This window comes from Sus scrofa, chromosome 2, assembly GCF_054392235.1.
Source record: "Sus scrofa isolate SSC_HxYL_T2T_F1_AM1 chromosome 2, Sscrofa_HxYL_maternal_Yorkshire_Landrace_v2.0, whole genome shotgun sequence".
Lineage (NCBI taxonomy): Eukaryota > Metazoa > Chordata > Mammalia > Artiodactyla > Suidae > Sus > Sus scrofa.
This window is the reverse complement of record NC_139384.1, coordinates 89,568,527-89,587,722: the sequence shown is the minus strand read 5'-3', so window position 1 is coordinate 89,587,722 and position 19,196 is coordinate 89,568,527.

The window sequence follows — 19,196 nt, the reverse complement described above, 5'->3', positions numbered from 1 at the left end:
ATGGTTCCTAGTCGGATTCGTTAACCACTGCGCCACGACGGGAACTCCCCATTTATATAACATTCTTAAAATGACAGAATTATAGGAGGAGTTCTAGGAGTTCGTGGCTCAATGGTTAACGAATCCCACTAGGAACCATGGGGTTACGGGTTTGATCCCTGGCCTTGCTCAGTGGGTTGGGGATCCAGCGTTGCCGTGAGCTGTGGTGTAGGTCACAGACACGGCTTGGATCCAGTGCTGCTGTGGCTGTGGTGCAGGCTGGCAGCTACAGCTGATTTGACCCTTAGCCTGGGAATCTCTATATGCCCTGGTATGGCCCTAAAAAGCTAAAAAAAAAAAAAAAAAAAAAAAAAAGATGTCACCACTGGGGAAAGCTGGGGCAAGCCTATAAAGGACTCTATGTACAATTTTTGCAATTTCCTGTGAAATATTTGAAAATGAAAAGTTAAAAGAAAGCACAGGATCAAACATGGGCAGAGATAATTCCAACCATCCCTTGTGAACTTGGTACACCTGTGGGAGACACACCACGTGTTCTCACTGTGATTCCTACCCGCTGTGACACACCAGTACCTCCTCTCTGGTTTCAATAACAAGGAAAAGGTGTCCTTCTTCGTCCCAGGAAGCCAAAAATAGTAGCAATAATCCCCATCATCCAGGGGTATGAAATACACCTTTAGATGCAAAGCCCACCTACTGGGTCCTGGGGCCGCACAGAGAGCAATTTGTCCCTCCATAAATGCTAATTGAGCACCTACTAGGTGCCAGGGACTGTGCTCGCTGCTGAGTGGAAAAGAAACTGGAGAAGATCCACGGAGACGAGTTAGAGGCCCCTACAGAGGCCAGGAGAGAGGGAAGGACAACTTGGCCCAGAGGTCACAGTGGAGATGGGGAGAAAGGGTAGGTGTGAGATCCATCTGAGAGGTCAAATAAAACAGCAATTGGGATTATTCAGATGTGGGCTGTTAGGCAAAGAGACGTGCTGGATGACTCCTGGGACACTCCAGCAGCCTCTGTGACAAGCCCACAGGCAAGAGGCAGTATGTCCAAAGCAACATTCCCTTGCTTCATTACCAAGAAGCCCTTCACACTTTAAGCTCTTTTTTCCTGTTCCAGCTGCTTTCACTCAGAATCCCCTTCCTCAATGGCCTGCTGGAGGTGCTAGTAAGATAGTGGGAACCAGGAGGGACCCCCCTGGAAAGCTCCATCCCAGGGCGAGTCTGCTTCGGGCCATGCCTATGCAAAGTCTGGGAACACTGCAGCGCTCAGTTCCAGGCTGGCAGCCCCAGTCAGATCACAGGGTGCAGACTCGTCCCAGGTCTCTAGATGGAGCAACTGGAGATTGGGAAGATTGGCTCACGAGGGGAAGACAGGAGGAGGAGCAGATGGGACAGGAGAAAGCAAGTTCATGGGACCAGTTGAGATGTCAAAGTAGGTGAGTCCAAAGCTCAAGGATGGAGATACAGGATCGAGAGACATCAGCCTGTAGACAGTCTTGCAGCCACAGCTGGACAGCTTGGCCTGGGGATGGTTTACAGTGAGAAGTAAAGGGAGCCAAGGACTGAGGCTCAGTTTAAAGATAAAGGAGGAAGAGGCAGAAAGGGAGAATGAAAAGGAGCGGTCAACAGAGTAGAAAGAAACACAGCAGGATGCTGTGATGGATGCCGAGAGAGTAAAGGGTGTCAAGAAAGAGAGAAACTCCGCAGAGTCTGTGAGCTGAGAAATTCCATGGAGGGTCTATGAGAGAACAAGAGCTCACAGATGTGTCTATGAGCTGGAGACCTGCCATCATACACACACACACACACACACACACACACACACACACGGGAGCACATGGCCTTTGTGCCACTTGGCCCCACAGACACCTGACCATGTTGACCTGGGCCAAGGGGCACCACTGTCCTGGGTGGAGGAGGAGGCCACCAGCACTTGGAAAGTAGCTGCCTGCCTTCCCTGCATGCCTGGTTGCCCCAAGGGCTCCCTGGGCCCCCACCTGCAATGACCTTTTGGTGAGAGGATCAGACGTGCTGCAGGGGTTTGAGTCTCTTCTCAAGGATCACTTTGGGTTGGGTTTACCGGTATCCATGACTTCCATGTGAGAATCACCAGTATGACCCAACTCGGCCCCCAGCTCAGAGAGGGCACGGCCAGCGGCCCCAGTTAGGTGATGAGTCTCATATTTGACACATTTCTGCGAGGTCTGAGCAAGAGGCCCTCCCTACCCACTGAGTTGAGTAAGACAGGAATGGGAGTCAGAGCTCCCAAGGTCCCTATGGAAGAAGCCCCAGGGCTTCAGAGGGCAGAGAAAGACCAGGGAACTGACCCCTATAGACAGGGTGGGAAGCCTGGCCTGGCTGCACCAGCCTCTCCCATTACTGGTTCACGATTCTGCCCTTAAGCCCATCAGGAATGGATCTCTGAGAATAAACTGACACCTCCTCCTCCCCCCCTGCCTCCATTCAGGACCTCTCTCCTTGTGGACCCACCTCCTTGACCCAGAAGCTGGCCAGAGCCTCGGGATGACCAGCCAGGCGCCGTCTGCACTCCTACTGGCCACCGTCTGTGTCCCCACCCAAGCACCACAATCCCAATGCCTGAGCACCCCACCTTGTGGACCTGGTGCAAGATCCACATCCCTACCCCCCTCATCTCTCCCTCCCCACCAAAAGTTGGGGACACCCAGGATAGCAGCACCCCCTCTGTGGGAGAGCTGTGTCCCCAAGACTCAATGTAGATTTGCAGAAGACAAGGCCTGGCTTTGCTAGCCCCCTTCCCAAGAAATGCCTTGGCCCCTGGACTTCAAAATTAGGCAGAAAACTCTCCTCTGGGAATTTGAAGCCAAGGTCTCTGCTAATCCTCCCAGTCCTGAGTGGTTTTCACAGCTCATTAGAACCACTGGGAGGGGCTGGGCCTCCCTAATGAGCCCAGCGCTTCCTCAGCCTGGGTGGGTGCTCGGCCCTAATGAGTTTCCCTCCGCCATAAACGCACACCACGCTGTGGGTTAAGAGCAGGGAATTAGCACCGACGGCGGATCCCAGTTTTTAATAAGGCCAAGCAGGCATTGTCCCAGCTAAGCAGAGAGCAATGCCACCTGTGGGGGTAAAGCGGGACAGGATCGCTACCTTGGGCTTCTCCCAGGCGGACTGCATCCTCTCTGCCCTGCTTCCTCTGCCTGGCTCCAGGGCTATATGGTCAGAAGTCTCAGCCGAGCCTCCAGGCTAGAGCCCAGGGCCATGTGCAGCGGGCAGGGAGGCCTAAGAATGTCTCTAGGACGTTCTGGTGGCAGGTGGGATGGGGGATGCCACGGAGGGCTCTGGAAGATGCTGACAACACCCCCACCCCCGCCATGGGCAATGACATCCCAGGGTGCCCACGACATGCCAGGCTTGCTGGCGGAGGTACCAGAACCTTCCAAGAGCTAGGTCATGGGCTGGGCCCTTGCTGCTGGATGGTCTCACTCCCCCTGCGTATTAGTAGAGCAAGCTGCCACCAGGTTCTGCTCCTCCAGCCTGGGGGTCAGACCTAGGAGTGGTCCGATAGAAAGACAGGGAAGCTGCCTGGCCTCCACCTTCACATTGGGTCACTGCAAACCCATCTCAGCCTGCACTGGGGAAGCTGGGGCCCTCGGGCACGTTCTTGGGACGGCTCAGCCCTGGGCCCAAGGCAGGCACACACAAGGCCTTGCCCTGGTGGGGTCCAGGCTGCTGAGCAGGAGCCAGGCCTGCCTGTGGCCTTTCACCAGCAGCTCCTCCCAGAGGCCAGCCTCATCCCTGCTCCTGCCCGCCTGTCTGCCGGTCAGCATCTACCACCCACCCCAACTCCCCCCTGCTGGCTCAGGAACCCTGTTCTGGAAAGCAGGCCATGTTCCCTGTGCAAGTGAAACCCGGAGCCGGCATCAGGAATCTGCATGCATGTCTGTCACAGAGCAGACAGCTCTCGTCTCTCAGGCCCCTTGCCAGACTTTGATTCATGCAACTTAGAAAAGAAGATAGATTTTTCATGCCGTTTTGCCGCATTTATTAAGGAGAAATGTGTTTAATTGCCTGGCTTAAACCTGCCTTCCCATCAGCCGGGCAGCAGCTCAGGCTCCGCCCATCTGCTCCTCCAAAACCGTCTCAGTCTTTCCTGGGTCCCGGTCAAAAACGACATCGCTCCAACAATCAAAGTAACCCAACCACTCTTTGCTTCCAAGTGACGGCTTCTTGAAGAGCATTTCTTTCCAGCCTCGTTGCAGAGCCCTTCCCCCTAGCATCTTGTTTCCATAATCCTGAGGCTCAGGCAATTAAAATAAAATATCCTTATAGTCTCTGGATGTTTACTAGACCAGCTGGTAATGAGCGAGGCAGGATCGTCTCTCTTACATAAAGGAAAAGAACAAAGAATTAGGAATATGGAAGACATTCAAATGTCTTAATTAGTGCTTCCATCTGTAAAAAAGTTTCTCCGTCACTGACAGCCACCCTCAGAAGCCTATCTTGGGAAGGCCACGGTCCCCAAAGTCCAGCACGGATGGACAGCGGCAGCATTGGGTCCACCCACGGCAATCCGAGGGCCCTGGGGACAGCAGAGCCCCCCTCCCCAGCTGCATCTCAGCTCTGCGTGGCCTCTGGGGAGGGGGAGACCACAGCCAGGCCTGTACAGAGCCACTGTGGTCAAGGATGAGGCAGAAGCCCTGGCTGCAGACGGCTCCTCAGAAAGGCACGTCTTGGCTGCCCCCCTCACCACACCTGTGACAGACACAAAGCCTATCTCCAAAAATGCCGCGGAGTTCTCATCGTGGCTCAGTGGTTAACGAATCCGACTAAGAACCATGAGGTTGCAGGTTCTATCCCTGGCCTTGCTCAGTGGATTAAGGATCCGGCGTTGCTGTGAGCTGTGCTGTAGGTTGCAGATGTGGCTTGGACCCCGCGTTGCTGTGGCTCTGGCATAGGCTGGCGGCTACAGCTCCAATTCGACCCCTAGCCTGGGAACCTCCATATGCCGCAGGAGCGGCCCTAGAAGTGGCAAAAAGACAAAAAAAAAAAAAAAGAAAGAAAGAAATGCCTCCAGCTCTGGCTGGAGCCCTCTCTGGAGGCTGATTCGGATTCCCTCACAGCCCCCCTGAGGCCTGAGCATCAGAGAGCCCAAAGCATGGTCACACCTCACGGCCACGCCTTCACCTAGGGGGCGACACCCTGGACACCCTCCTCCCCCAGGCTCGCTGCTACCCCACAGCTCTGGCAGCAGGGCTGGGTTTGTGAGTGGGAGGGAGCCCAAGGCCAGGAGGGGAAGGACAGAGCAGGGCTATGGGGTCAGGCTAAGCACATAGCCTCCATCTTCAGGCCATCTTGCCTCCCTCTTCACGGTGACGGGATCCCAGACAGCCCCGTGTCCTGAGTCCTGCCTGGTGCCAGCCCTGTGCTGAGCTCTCCATTAACATTCACTCTCTTTACAGATAAAGACACCAAGACATAGAGAGAAGAGCAGCCACCTCTCCCGGCCCAGGCCCAGGCTTTGAACCCTTGTCTCCCTGAGTGCCGGAGCTCTATACCACGCACACACACGTCCTGCCTCCTGCAGCCAGCAACCATCCTCAGCCTCCCAGACTTCAAAGGTCCAGACACCCTGGCCTTTGGAGGCTGCCCTGAGCCCACCTGTGTGCTCCCCATCCCCTCTGCCCTCAGCTCCCTCCCCCGAGGTTGAGCAGCCCCATCGCAGGAAAGGGGGCCTCACACACCTCCAAGCTCAGCACCCCAAACAGGTCTGACTCAGGGCACAGGCCCCGTGCATACTGACTGGACTCAACTTCATGAAGGTTGGAAATGCTTTTAAATTAAATGACAATGGGCGACCCTTTTAAAAGCCAGGCAATAAGAGAGAAAGAAAGTAAAATTGACAGGAGTAGCCTTGGGCTCTCAGCATGTCCAATTTAACAGTTGAAGAAGTTTCTGCTATTGAAAAATAGTCGTTTCCTATAAGGCATCTTGGTCTAATGTTCGACAAGCTCCTCCGAAATGGTTTAAGCCAGTTCCCATCCCTTATGGTTCTTACGTCTTAAATCTTTGAAAGAAAATATCAAATACATTGGACCCTTGGGGCATGATTCCCTCACTAGTCAAATTTCTGGACTTTAAATATTCAATTTGATTCAACAAAGGTGTTGAGTTCCTCAAAGAAGAATTAGACGATGCCTCTCCCCAGAGGAACCCATGGGAGAAGAGGATGCAAAACCAGACAAGTGCAGGGAGTTGTGGAAACGCCTGGCTAGAAGTCCCTATGACTTGCTGCAGTGGGAACAAGCCAATTAACTCACAGTGGGATCCTGGGGGTCGGGGGGGAAGGATGAGTAGGGAGTGGGAGCTGGATTTTACAAAGGAGAAGGTATTTGACTTGATCTTGAAGAAAGAGAATTTGTAAGGTCAATAAGGCAGGATATTCCACGTCGAGGGAACAGCATAGGCAGGTGCCCAGTGACATGAAACTATTGGCATATTGAGACCAGAGGGAAGACATGAGCATGTCTGGGAAACAGGAGAGGCAGGAAAGGAGATGGAACAAGGCTTCCGCTGCCCATGGATGCCGTGCTGAACGAGACCCGTCTCAGGCTCCTTCAGGCTGTATGGAGTGCTTGGTTCCTCCTGACAAGCCCTGCATTGCTGTGCCTTTGTATTTCTCTCATCTGCTTTTATTCACTCTTTCCCTTTTATTTTCTTCCTTACATATCAGATTGATACTTTTCCTTTTCTGCTGCAATTATTTATTCATTGCATCATTTACTCCATAGGTATTTTCAGATGAGCTGCTATGGGCAGGATCCCAGGGAAGGCACAGAGGAATCCGAGGGCCAATGCTGGCCCCTTAATCCAATATGAGGATGATGGGGCTTGGGGGCGACTGGGGGGCGGTGGGGGGACAGGATCCCAGTCCTACACACTCACACCTCGCAGACATACACTGTCACACACATGGACTCACACACACACATTTGCCGCTTCTCTACTGCACCCCCTTAGAAACTGGTTATCCAAACCCGATAGAAGTATATTTAATTAAAAGCTGCCCAGGAGAGTGCCCTGGTGGTCTAGTGGTCAGGACTTGGCACTTTTACTGCTGCAACCTAGGTTCAGTCCCTGGTCTGAAAACTGGGATCCTACGACTTCAAGCCGCTACACAAACGCCTAAGCCAAAAAAAAAAAAAAAAAAAAAAAAAAAGTTGCCAAGTCAACATTGCTTCTCCTCTTGGCCCTGCTGGCCCAGGAGAGTCCCAGGTCCTCATTCTTGCTACCAAGCCCCTCCCTGGTCCCAGGGTGCCTTTCATTCACCTCCCTCTACTTCATCTGCTCCATATGAATGGACCCTGCCTCCTGCTGGAAGCCTGACTGCTCCAAAAAGGCCCTTGGAGGAGGCCTGAGGGTCCATTTGGGAAGGTCCAGAGATGGCAGAGGCAGGCTCAGAGGTGTGCTAAGGTCCTTGCAGATTCTCCCTGGACTCTTTGCGGCAGAGCTCCCCTTCCCATCATGCCCTGGCCTCCCAGGCCCTGCAGTGGCTGAGACTGGCACAAGTGTGCTTTCTCCAGGGAGTCCAAGGTTGGGACCTCTAAGGCAGCACCCAAGAGCAAGCTGCAGCCAGATCCTCTCTGATCTCAAGAAAGCCCTGCTGAGCTACACCCAGCAGGAGTGAGAAAGACACATCTCCAGGCCACTGACTCCATGCCAGAAGCAGGAGCCTGACCCGAGACGCTGCGCCCAGGGTAGACCAGACAGGGCCAGCACCTCTTCCTCCCTCCACCCTCCCTGGTTTAGAGCCCTGCCTTCTGCTCCGGCTGCTGGGAGCCAGGATGGACAGGGAAAGGGGTGCAGAGCAGGCAGGTCCAGCAGCCTCGGCGGAGCTCTGGCTGAGCTCCCGAGGTCTGGGTCCCCTGGCCAGGGTGGGCATCTAGGTCAGGTGGACCTTGGAAGCTGGACATTCTCCCTGGGTGGCCCAGGGCAGAGGTGGGAACAACAGATGGCCTCGGCGGGAAATTCAGGATAAGGAAGCCACACCCAGACCCCTGCCCAGAGCTTTGGCTGGGGCCCACCCCTGAGGTCACCAGTGAGGGCAGGGCCAACTGCTGAAGCTGTAACAGCACCACACTTCCAGGCAGCCCCAGCAAGTCAGAGTTTCCCCAGGGCAAGCTCAGCTGCTGGAGGCCAGGAGAGGCGGCCGCAGCCCTGAAGAAGGAGTGAAGTTGTTTCAATTGCAATGGAAAAAAACAACACCCAAAGGAACAGGACACTCCGCCAGGTCTGCAATAACCGTCCTGTCCTTTGGGTTGGCCAGCTCCCAGCAATTAGAAGCTCTGGGCACAGCGGGCCCGGGACGCGGCTCCATCACAGCTTCATCACCACTCCCGGGATGCTGGCAGCCTGACAGCCTTCCCGCCGGCCTAGAGCCTGGGACAGACAAGCCATCGATGAGGGAACCGGCAGCAGCCCCACACCCAGTCTGACCACTGCCCCTTGGCTTTGAGGGCCTTTCCAAGTGCCCTCCCCCACCAAGCCTCAGCTTCCTCATCTGCAAAAATGGGAACCTAAACGCATGGGCAGGAGCGAGCACCACATGGCACAGGGTGGAAGCGCCCCTGGAGGTATTAGTCCACTTGCTGGTAATCTCAGGAGCCACGGCAATCCCCAAAGCTATCACCTGATACAGCTCTGAGGCCTTGACCCACCTAATGACCTTGAAACCCAAGGACCTCCCCCCAACACCTCCTTACTGGGGAACAGGCAGGAGGATGGGCTCTGGGAAAGGAGGCAGGGGTGGGGACCAAACGGCCAGAGGCGGTCCTCAGCTCTGGGGGGCGGAGTCATAGGACCAAGCCACCTCCAGGTGCCCAGTCCCACACTGGGAGCTAAACTGGCCCTAAATTGACAGAAAACCTCTCTGAGATCCAAATGCACCGACCGCATTTATGCCGAGGGCTACACCCCATCTGCAGAGTCAGGGAGGATTAAATAACAACTCCAACTTGGAGCCTGAGGGGGTGAGGAGGGGGTGCCTGCGAGATGGGGAGAAGTCAGCCTTTCCCAGCTGCTCCCAACAGATGAGGCCCTCGGTGCCTGCCACGGCCCAGCGAGAGTCCACACAGCTTTGGTGGCTCAGCACCCACCTGGCCTTGCCAACCACAGCTCTTTCACACACACTTCAGCCTCCAGCCCCTGGGCCTCCAAAGCCCTTGAGCCCTGACCTCACCAGGAAGCCCCCTGACCACCCACTGACCATGGCCTTGCCTCACAGGCTCCCTTCCCATCGCTTTCTCCCCATACTGTTTCCTCTGCGCGGTCATGAGATCAACAACTACTTGCTTGTTTGTTCATCACATTTTGGGCTTTAGAGGGAGGAGTTTGAGTTCAAATTGAGTTCAAGGGTCCAAGGTCCATGCCCACATTCTGTGTTTTCTCCGCCCCCTCGCACCCCTCCCCCCATCCCACTGACCACCCTTGCACACCACAGCCAGCATCTGGGGGCTGTACTGTCTCTGCATCCTGTGTATCTTGCAAGATGGGAGCAGCCTCTTACTGACACTGCTTTGTGGAATAACCTCCCCATTTCTGACTTTTCCACTCAGCCCCGGATGAGGGCCTGGCTGCGGCGCTGTGTGTCCCTGAGATTCACCACCTTTCACTGTGGCAGAGCTCAGGGTGGCCCTGATGCCCGCCCCCTGCCCCGCCAGAGTGCCCAAGCAGGCCATGACCAACAGCACCAGGAGTGGCACTGCAGGGACTCGCCACGCTCCATCTGACTGGCAGTGTCCCTTTGCTCTCTGGAGGGCTGTGCCCATCCCACCCCATCCCTAGGCAGAGCCACCAGGACTCCTGTCTGTGCACCACGCACTCGACGGCTTTCACATGCTGCCTCTCGGGTGGGCCAGACAGGGTCTGCTCTCCCTGCGGGCAGTTGAATGCCTCAAGGGCAGGCCCGGTCATCTGCTGATCTGCCACTGCGGCCTCTCCAGCAGGACGAAAGTGCCTGAGGCCAGGCCACACAGTGCCCACCTTCTGACACACCTCCTCCCGAGCAGCCCCCACCCACAGCGAGCTCTGCCGGGGGTGGGACTCAGAGTTGGGTCGGCAGAGGAATTCTATAGCGTGCCTGACCCTGCTGGCCTTCTTAGTGGGCCTTGCTAAGCAATTTCAAAATACAATCCAATTCAATAAAGGGGCCCACCCTGCTCCCCCCAAGCCCCACCCCAGCCCTCTTTGCTCCCACACTTCTCTGTTCCTACCCGGTCCCCCAGTGCCTCTGTCCTGGAGATCCAAGAGGAGCAGAGTAGGGAGGGCCCTGCCCTAGGATAGGGGCCAGAGTGCTTGGAAGGGTCAGGGGAGGGGCCTTGAGATCTGGTCCCTCCAGCACATTCTGGGGTTATTCTCCAAGGAGTGAGGCACCCCATATTCTACCATGGTCCCAGCCTCTGAGGGCCTGTGAAGAGATGGAAGAGAAAGCATGAACTGTGACAGGTGTGCCCCCTCCAGCCTTGCCCTTGCCCCCACCCTCTCCTATAACGAGTCAGATCCAAAGGGGAGGGGGGTGGGGGCAGGGGCTGAGGATCCGGGGTCCCTGAAAGAAAGGAGGTCAGAGGGCAAGGAAACCAGGGGGTGGGGGGAATCCACATCAGAACAAGAAATGTAAACCTCAGTGATGTGAATCATTCAGGTTTGAAGAGGGAAGTTCCGTAATACGTGTGGCACATAGAATGGGAATTGGTTGGTGGGGTAAATAAGGGAGCAACCTGCAGCTCCAAATGCAAATCACCTCCTTCCAGACTGTGCAGGCAGCTCGCATCTCTGAACAAAATTTCTGGAGACAGAGTTCCCATTGTGGCTCAGCGGGTTAAGGACCTGACTAATATCCATGAGGATGTAGGTTCAATCCCTGGCCTTGCTCAGGGGGTTAAGGATCCAGCATGGCCGCAAGCCGTGGTGTAAGTTGTAGATGCAGCTTGGATCCCGTGTTGCTGTGGCTGTGGTGTAGGCCGGCAGCTGTAGCTCTGATTCGACCCCTAGCCATGGAACATCCGTATGCTGTGGGTGCAGCACTAAAAAGACTGAAAAAAAAAATTCCCAGAGGGACGCAAATTTAGTATGCATGACAAACTCCCCTATCCTGTCATTCCAGGGTCCCTGATGACTTCTTTAAGCTTCTGAAAGGGGTGCCCCCTCCTTGCCATTGCCCTTACTCTCCCCTGTAACGAGTCAGATCCAGAGACTCCGACCCAGAGAGATGAGCCCAAACTTTCCAGCTCTGCTGCCATAAGTCCCAACACATGGGAAGAGGGGGCTGGAGCCCAGACATCTAGTAAGTAGTCACTTTGGGCCTCATGAGAAGCCTGGTCAACTCTGGGCTTAGCACCCCAAGGCCGAATGGGGTGTGCAAGCACTGGCTGCCTCCCTGGCATATATCCTCCTCTTCTTGACAGATCCCCAAATTTTCCAGCCTCAGTTTGGGCCCCTAAAGATCAATGAGGGTATCTCAGCTCCTGCACAAAAGGGATTGGTCCAAGTGTAAGCACATGACCCAAGTCAGGCCATCAAAATAGGATCCTTCGTGGGGCCTCCTAGGAAGGATGTTTCCACAGCCTACAAGAGCTTCTGGGGAAAAGTTCTCTCTCAGTGAGAAAGAGCATGATCTTAGTTGCTGCTGGCAGCCACTGCACCACCAAGAGGAGAGCCAGCCTGAAGATGATGCCAATCCATGGGAGGTGAAAAGCGGAAGGGATTCATGGTCCTCATGATACCACGGAGCTGCTTGTTCAAGCCTCGCCCGAAGTCCAGCCCACCCCTGGAAATTTTGGGTATATGACTCAACAAATTATGTTCAGCTGCAGCTGGATTTGGGGGCTCAAAACATCTCCTATTCCTCTATTCCTTTCGCTCACCAGCTTTTAGGCTCCTCGTGATGGCAATGTGGCTGCTAGTAGCTCCAGGCCCTCATCTTCTGAGATTCAAGTTCAAAAAGAAAGCAAGCATCTCTTCCCAGAAGTTCCCATATGAGTCCCAGGATTCAATACAACTGAACCAACTTGGTGGGGGCCTATCAAGACCCAATGGCTGTGGCCCCATCTAGCCTCACACTGTGGCAATGGGAAAGAGATAGAGCCCCTTCTGAGGCCATATGGTCTGAGAATGGAGGTGGGAGGGGAGGCAGGTTCCCAGAGGCATCTCAGCACTGCCCCTGAGAGAAGAGGGAAATGGCCACTGGACAGTGGCCTTCCACCCCCCGGGGAGGGCTGCCCATCAAGTTCCATCACCCTGTACCCCACCTCATTGGCCCACCTGCCACTGTCACCCCCAAGGAGGGCTCAGCATCCAGCCCATGCAGCCAGTGGTCTTCCTTCCACACGACTTCTGCCAGCCTCTCTTGAGGCCAATCCGAAAATTTCTCATCACCCAGCACAGCACCACCTCTAAAGAAGTGATTCTGAACTTCACATCCCAGCCCACAGGGCTCTCCTCTCTCAGCCCGGATCTTGTCAACCCTCCCTAACCTGTCTTCGTTCCCTTCCCAGCCCAGAACAGAGGCTGAGCCCTCCAGCTTTTCTCCTACCAGCACCCACAGCAACCTTTTGTTTCATCCTTCTGCTAAGCAATCCTGGAAAAACCCTACCCCAGATCACTGAAAATGTGCATTTTCTCAAATACCCACAGGACTGAGGCTGCTGGAGGGTCACCCCACAGAAACCCAGGGCTTCCAGCCACCCCCAGCAGCGCCCATGCCCAGTTCCCCACCCCCACCTCCCTCAGCCCCTACACAAACCCAGCATTTCACTCAATCAAAGGTGGTTCCTCCCCTCCACCTCCCCCTCCCAGGAGGTCTCTGGGGGCTTGCAGGGGAAGCTTCTGGACCCCACAGCCTGCTCTGCTCAGGAGCCATCACTCTGCCTGCCCAGGTAAGGGTTAATGAGCCTGGCTGTCACTGAGATGTTTACCCACCTCCAGACTCCGGATGAAGATAGAAATGGTATTTATGATTTCTACCCAACGTTTCTGGAAAGGATTTAAGGTGCTTACGAGGATACACATATATAACAAGATCGCATAAATTAAAATGTGGGAGCCAAAAAAGAAAGAAAAACAAGGATAGGAACATAAAGAGGAAGAAGAAAGAAGGCTAACTTGAAAACAAAGGCCAAATGAGCTCTAAGCTTGCTACCGCGAGACACAGATGTGTCCCAAAGCTTTCTAGCAGCTCACCAGGAAAAGCAAACCTGTCTGCCGGAAGCTTCGGTGTTGGTTACGTTAAAAAGCATGCACGATTACCCCGGCAACATCCCAGGGTGGGTTTCCCAGGAAGCTCTCCCAAGGGACCTTGAGGCAAGGACAATGGGAGGTGAGGATTGATTCCTTCTGGGCTATGGGCTTGGAAGAGGGGGTGGGGGGGAGTGGGGGGAACAGGGAAGGTTCTAGCCACCCCCCACCTGCTCCCCACTCCCCATACCTGGACAGTGAGGAGACTCTATGGCTGCTACGGCCTGGGAATAACACCCAGCCTCTCCTGCTCCTGCCCTCATCCTTGGGACCACACCCCGCCCTCTGAGGGGAGCCCAGCAATGACTAAGTCCCAGGGGCCACCCCTGCTGGGTGGGATGCAATGCCAGCCAGCCCTCCTCAGGACATCCCTGGACCCTGCAAATCCCATCAATTCCCACTTCGGACGCCCAATTCTTCACTCCCTTTAGGCTGAAGGCTTTAACTAAGCACCTATTGGACGCAGCCCACCCGATAGAGGTTATGAAACTTACAGAGGAAAAGAGAAAACTTTCTACTCTGGCTGCCTGCAGTTATTCGGCTGCCAGGCAGTGCCACAGAGCCAAAGGGCCACCTGGCTCTTGAAATTCGTCTAAGGAGGGTTCCCTGAGGACCAGGGGTGGCGGCAGAGTAGGGTCAGCCTGGTAGAGAGGTTCAAGGGTGCAGATGCCAGCAGCTTGGGGCATTGTGGAATGACAGGTGAAGACCCCTCAGAGTCCTGTTTCAGTCTCCCAGAAATGGCTGGGGAGACCGTGGGAGACACCAAGACTCTGGGGTCTGCAGTGGCCAAGGTGGGAGGAAGGCAGAACCCAAACCCACCCAGGCCTTAATGCAGAGACTCCATCAACACCCCAGGTCCACGAGGCCCCGGACCGTCCTGCTATAGATGAACAACTCTACTTGATGGCAGCTGCTGCATTTCTTTCTGGTTACAAAAGTAATATATTCTCAGTACTACTACAACAACAACTTTGGAAAGGCAAAGGAAACACACAAAAATGAGCCATAATTCCACCACTAATTGTGGTTAGGATTGCTCACACTCTGGTGTACAACCTACTCATCTCTTTTAACCAATACATACATATTTTGGGAAATTCTGCATGGCAAAACCACCATGGCCAAAATAAAAATTTAAGAAGACAAACTGGGGAAAATATTTGCAACTCATATCACCGAACAAGAGCTGATTTCCTAATACACACAAAAATCCTAGAAATCATTAAGAAGGAGGTAGAGCTGGGAGTTCCCTGGTGGTCTAGTGGATAGGACCGGCTTTCAGTGCTGCAGCCCAGGTTCGATTCCTAGTCTGGGAACTACATCCCACATCAAGCTGCTGCATGCCACAGCCAAAAAACAAAAAAAAAAAAACAAAAAAAAAACAAAACAAAAAAAAAAACCCCAAAAAATGTCCATTTAAAAAAAAAAAAAAAAGGAAGCGATAGAGTTAAAACATAGGGCCACAATAATATGTGAGTTGGGGGTGGGAAAAATGACATTTAAGTGTTCAATGGTCTGTGTCATCTAGGAGGAAGATGAGGGTGTTGATTAGCCACAGGCTTTGATAAGGTAAGAAGGTGTTGGGATTTCTAAGTGATCACAAGGAATAAGACTCTCATAGGATCCAGGAGAGTGGCTACCATGAGGAGCAGATGGAACAGGACAGGTGCAGGGGGGTGGGTCCTAGGGTGCTGGTCTGTTATAATTCCCAATTTATGTGTTGGTTATCTGAGAGTTTCATTCATAATCATTCATTTTGTTGTTCAAATGTTCTATATAATTCTCCATGTGTGGTATTTTGCATTTTTTTTCTTTTTTGGCCACCCCATTATATGGAATTCTAAAGCAGGGGATCAGATCTGAGCTGCAGTTGCAACTTACACCACAGTCTTAGTCGGCAATGCTGAATGCTTTGATCCTGGGCCAGGGATCAAGCCTGCAGAGATGCCACCGATCCTATTGTGCCACAGTGGCAACTCAATATTTCACAATTTTAAAAAAGAATATTAAAATGTGTTCAACCAAATTCATAACAAGGGAAAAAAAATTTTTAACTCTCTTACAAAGATCAAAAAGTCTGAGGACTCACTGTGTTGGCAAGGGGGTGGAGAGATGGTTGGTGGGGTGTAGAGTGTCTTCTGTGAAGGATACTTTGGTCATTTTGACCCCAATTTCCAGGAAACAAAGCTTTGTCCACTTCTAGGGTCTTATCCTACAGATAGTGTCACACATGTGCAAATGTACTTGTGCAAAAGCTTCTTCATTGTGATAGCAAAAGATAAGAAACAACCTAAATATTATTGTTAAGTGAATAATGGTGCTTCCATGTTGTAAAATATTACGCAGCCATAAAAAAGGACCCTCTCCATGGACTGGTGTGAAATTATCATCAAGTCGCATCATTAAGTGAAAAGAAAGAGGCAGAACAACATGTACAATGACTACCAGTCATGTGAAAGCAGCTGCAGGGGGAGGTTACATACAGGTAATTGTCTGAATAATCATCAAATTTCTAAAACACTTCTGACAGGTTACTCAAGAAACTGATGACGCTGGGTGGCTCTGATGGAATAGAAGACATGGTTAGAAATCATATTTTTCACACTACATCCTTTCATGCCTTTTAAATTTTAAAAGAGAAAATAAATATTCAAAAGTATAAGCAGAGTTCTCTTGTGGTGCAGTAGGTTAAGGATCCAGCATTGTCACTGCAGCGGCTTGGGTCACTGCTGTGGCACAGGTTCGATCCTTGGCCCCAGGGAACTTCCACATGCTGCACTCGAGGCCCAAAAAAAGTATAAGCATAAAATACAGCAGGATCGAGAAATACTTGAACCTTGCCTGAGCCTAGCCATCCACTGCCCACGAGGTTTTCAAAAAAGGTGTACAAAAGGCAGGGGACAGCAGCTCATGGGAAATTAAAGCACTCTTTTTATTACTAACTGGGCGCCAGCCCTCCAGGGCAGGACAGTCCCCGGGAAGGCCCTGCTCCGTGGGCACCTGTGGTCCCTTCAGAGAGAGAAAGGGAGGGAGGAAGGAGCCCGTAGTGCCCCCGTCCTGTTGCTGGGAGTGAGAGAGACCACAGCTGCCCACAACCTGCCCACGACCATTTCTATGAAGCCCGCCTCACTCTGTTCACACTGTTTTCCTGTCTGCTCTTCCCCCCAGCGGCTTAGCAGAAACATTTTCTCATGTTAATAACTGCTCTTTAACTGCAAAATTTTTAATGACCCAAGGTGACTCAACCAACTCTCTGTTAAACATTGAGAGTTTTTTGTGGTCATAGACAGCGCTTTGGTGGAAATCAGTAGAGCTAAATGTTGATGCCCGGCCTTAATTATATCCTTAGAAAGACACTCTGAGAGCAGCGCTGGAGGGAAAAGCATGTACACAGTTTCTAGCTTTCCACGCCCGTCACGGCACTGACCCAGTTCATACTGGTGAGAGGGTCGGTCTCCCCACCCCCTTCCAGGCCGGATTCCAATGTGGTTTTATCTCTGCCTCCTTAATATTTGAGGGGGACAAGCCTCTTTCTATTGCTTTAATTCGCATCATTTGATTATAATTGGGTTGAGGCTTCTTTGTGTGTTTTTTGCCCGTTTTCACCTCTAACACAGATCACCCGTTTTGTGTAGCCATCCAAACCTAGCACTGTCCTTCTCCTCCTCTTTGCTCAGGCCTGAAGAGCCCTCCTCATACACCCACAGCTGTCAAAATCCTTGCATCCTTCAAGGTCAAGGGCTCTGCCCCGCCCTCCCTCCAGGCAGTCATTCCTGGCTTCCCACGCTCTTGGCTTGGGGCGCTTGCAGCTCTGGTCCTGCTTATAGTCACCATCTGCATGCCTGTACCCCGCCGTCTGCACCAACTGTTCCCTTTACCCCTCAGGTCCAAGGCTCAGCCACTGTCACCACTGAAGGACCCCTGGGCTACCACGTTTACTGGGCACCTACTGCCCAGTTAGGGCTCCCAGGAAGACTCAGACTCCCTCCCCACCCCAAGCCCCTCTGGAGCCATGAGCCCCAGGGACAGCCCTCTTTGGTCTGCCAGCTGCTGGGAGTGTCTGACCCAGGCTTGTACCCCCTGCTGGCACCTCTCATGGGCAGCTGAGCGGAGTCTCCCCACCAGGCTGCAGGAGAAGGCAGCTCCCGGCAGAGAGGGTTCCCTTTACGAAGCTAAGCCTGAGTGGGGAGGAGACTGAAGTCCCCGGAGTCGATAGACAAGGAGAAAGGTGGACAGAAGGAGGGGTGAAGTGGACAGTAATGCTGGCCCTTTAAGAATGGATTCCAGAAGTTCCCATTGTGGCTCAGCGATCTTGAGCCCAATTAGTATCCATGAGGATGCAGGTTTGATCCCTGGCCTCGCTCAGTGGGTTAAGAATCCAATGTTGCCCTGAGCTGTGGTGTACGTCACAGAAGTGGCTAGGAACCCAAGTTGCTGAGGCTGTGGTATAGGCCTGCAGCTAGAGCTCTGATTCGACCCCTAGCCTGGAAACTTCCATATGCTGTGGGTGCAGCCCTTAAAAAAAAAGAGAGAGAGAGAGAGTGAATTTCAGGGAGTTCTCCTGTGGCACAGCAAGTTAAGGATCCAGCATTGTCACTGCAGCAGCTTGGGTCACTACTGTGACATGGGTTCAGTTCCTGGCCCGGGAACTTCCACATGTCACAGAAGCAGCCAAAAAAACAGAGAGAAAGGAAAGAATGGGTCTCAGTATTTTATACCACGTTCAGTAAAGGGCCAGCCTGGCTATTTTAGGTCACTGTGTTGGCAGCTCTCACCCACAGGAGGGACAGAAGCGAGGTCCCTGGGGAGGGGCTGGAAACCTCAGCAGCAGCAGAAGCTGAGGGCGGTGGGAGCCATGGTTCTCTAGAAACGCCTCCACCACAAGTGAGGGGCATGCAGGCAGGGGAGCCCCCAGGGAGGAGGAAGAATGAGCTGAGGGCTGCCCTGGGCTCCTCCTCAGTCATTCTGGGGACCCTCCAGAAGGGTCACCCCTCCCACAAGGCAGGGATGGTCTCAAGTGACAACCTCACTGGCTTCCAAGACCCCCCGGCCTCTCCCAACACCTGAGGGACACTCGTGGTGTCATCAAGAAGGCAACTCTGCAGTCAGGGTGACCTTGGCTCCCAGCACTGGAGGAGATGACAAATTTCTTTTCTTTCCTGCTGAAAACATAATCCATCCTTTCATGGATCTCTGGGGACTGGCGGTGTGGCACATGCATTATGGAAGCTTTTGCCTGGGCTCATTTCAATTGTCTACAGGGCTGGCTGGGCGCCCGCTCTTCCTTAAGCCCTTCAGAGGCTAAGAGAGCATTTTGGTGCCAAGGGGCAGATCCAAAGATGTTCCTAAAAAAAAATATTCTGTTGCTCTATCAACTGCTGCTGCTCTGATTTCTTGGCTTTAATTTCTTAATTTAGGCAAGAATAAGCTCCTCCCACACGCCAGACACTAGGATCCAACTTGTCCAGGAAGGATCTGCTCTCCCAGGTCACGGTTATGCTGCACACTCAGGGGTGGAGGAGGGGCACCTGGGGTCTCAACCCAGACCAGGGGCCAGGAGAATTTAACACAGACCCTGAGACCTGAAGGCTAAGTGGCTGCTGGTCTGGTGAGGAGTGAGGCGGAACCTCTGTGAGGTAAACTGAGGCCAGGCCGCCAAAAGTCAAGGATGCCTAGTCACTGAGATTGAACTTCTTCCTAAAAGCCATGGGCAGACCACGAGCAGCATTAATCAGGGAAATGACACCAAGAGATGCGAGTTCTAGAAAGATCGTGTTGACAGCCTCTGGGCAGCGGACCAGCAGGGTCCCTGGCAGGGAAGAGTAATTCGGGAAGGAGCAGGAGGTGGCCGGCTGGGAGACGTGCCGCAGATAAAGGGAGAGATTCCCACACATGGCACGCGTGAGAGGTGGAACGGGGGGTACTGAGCCT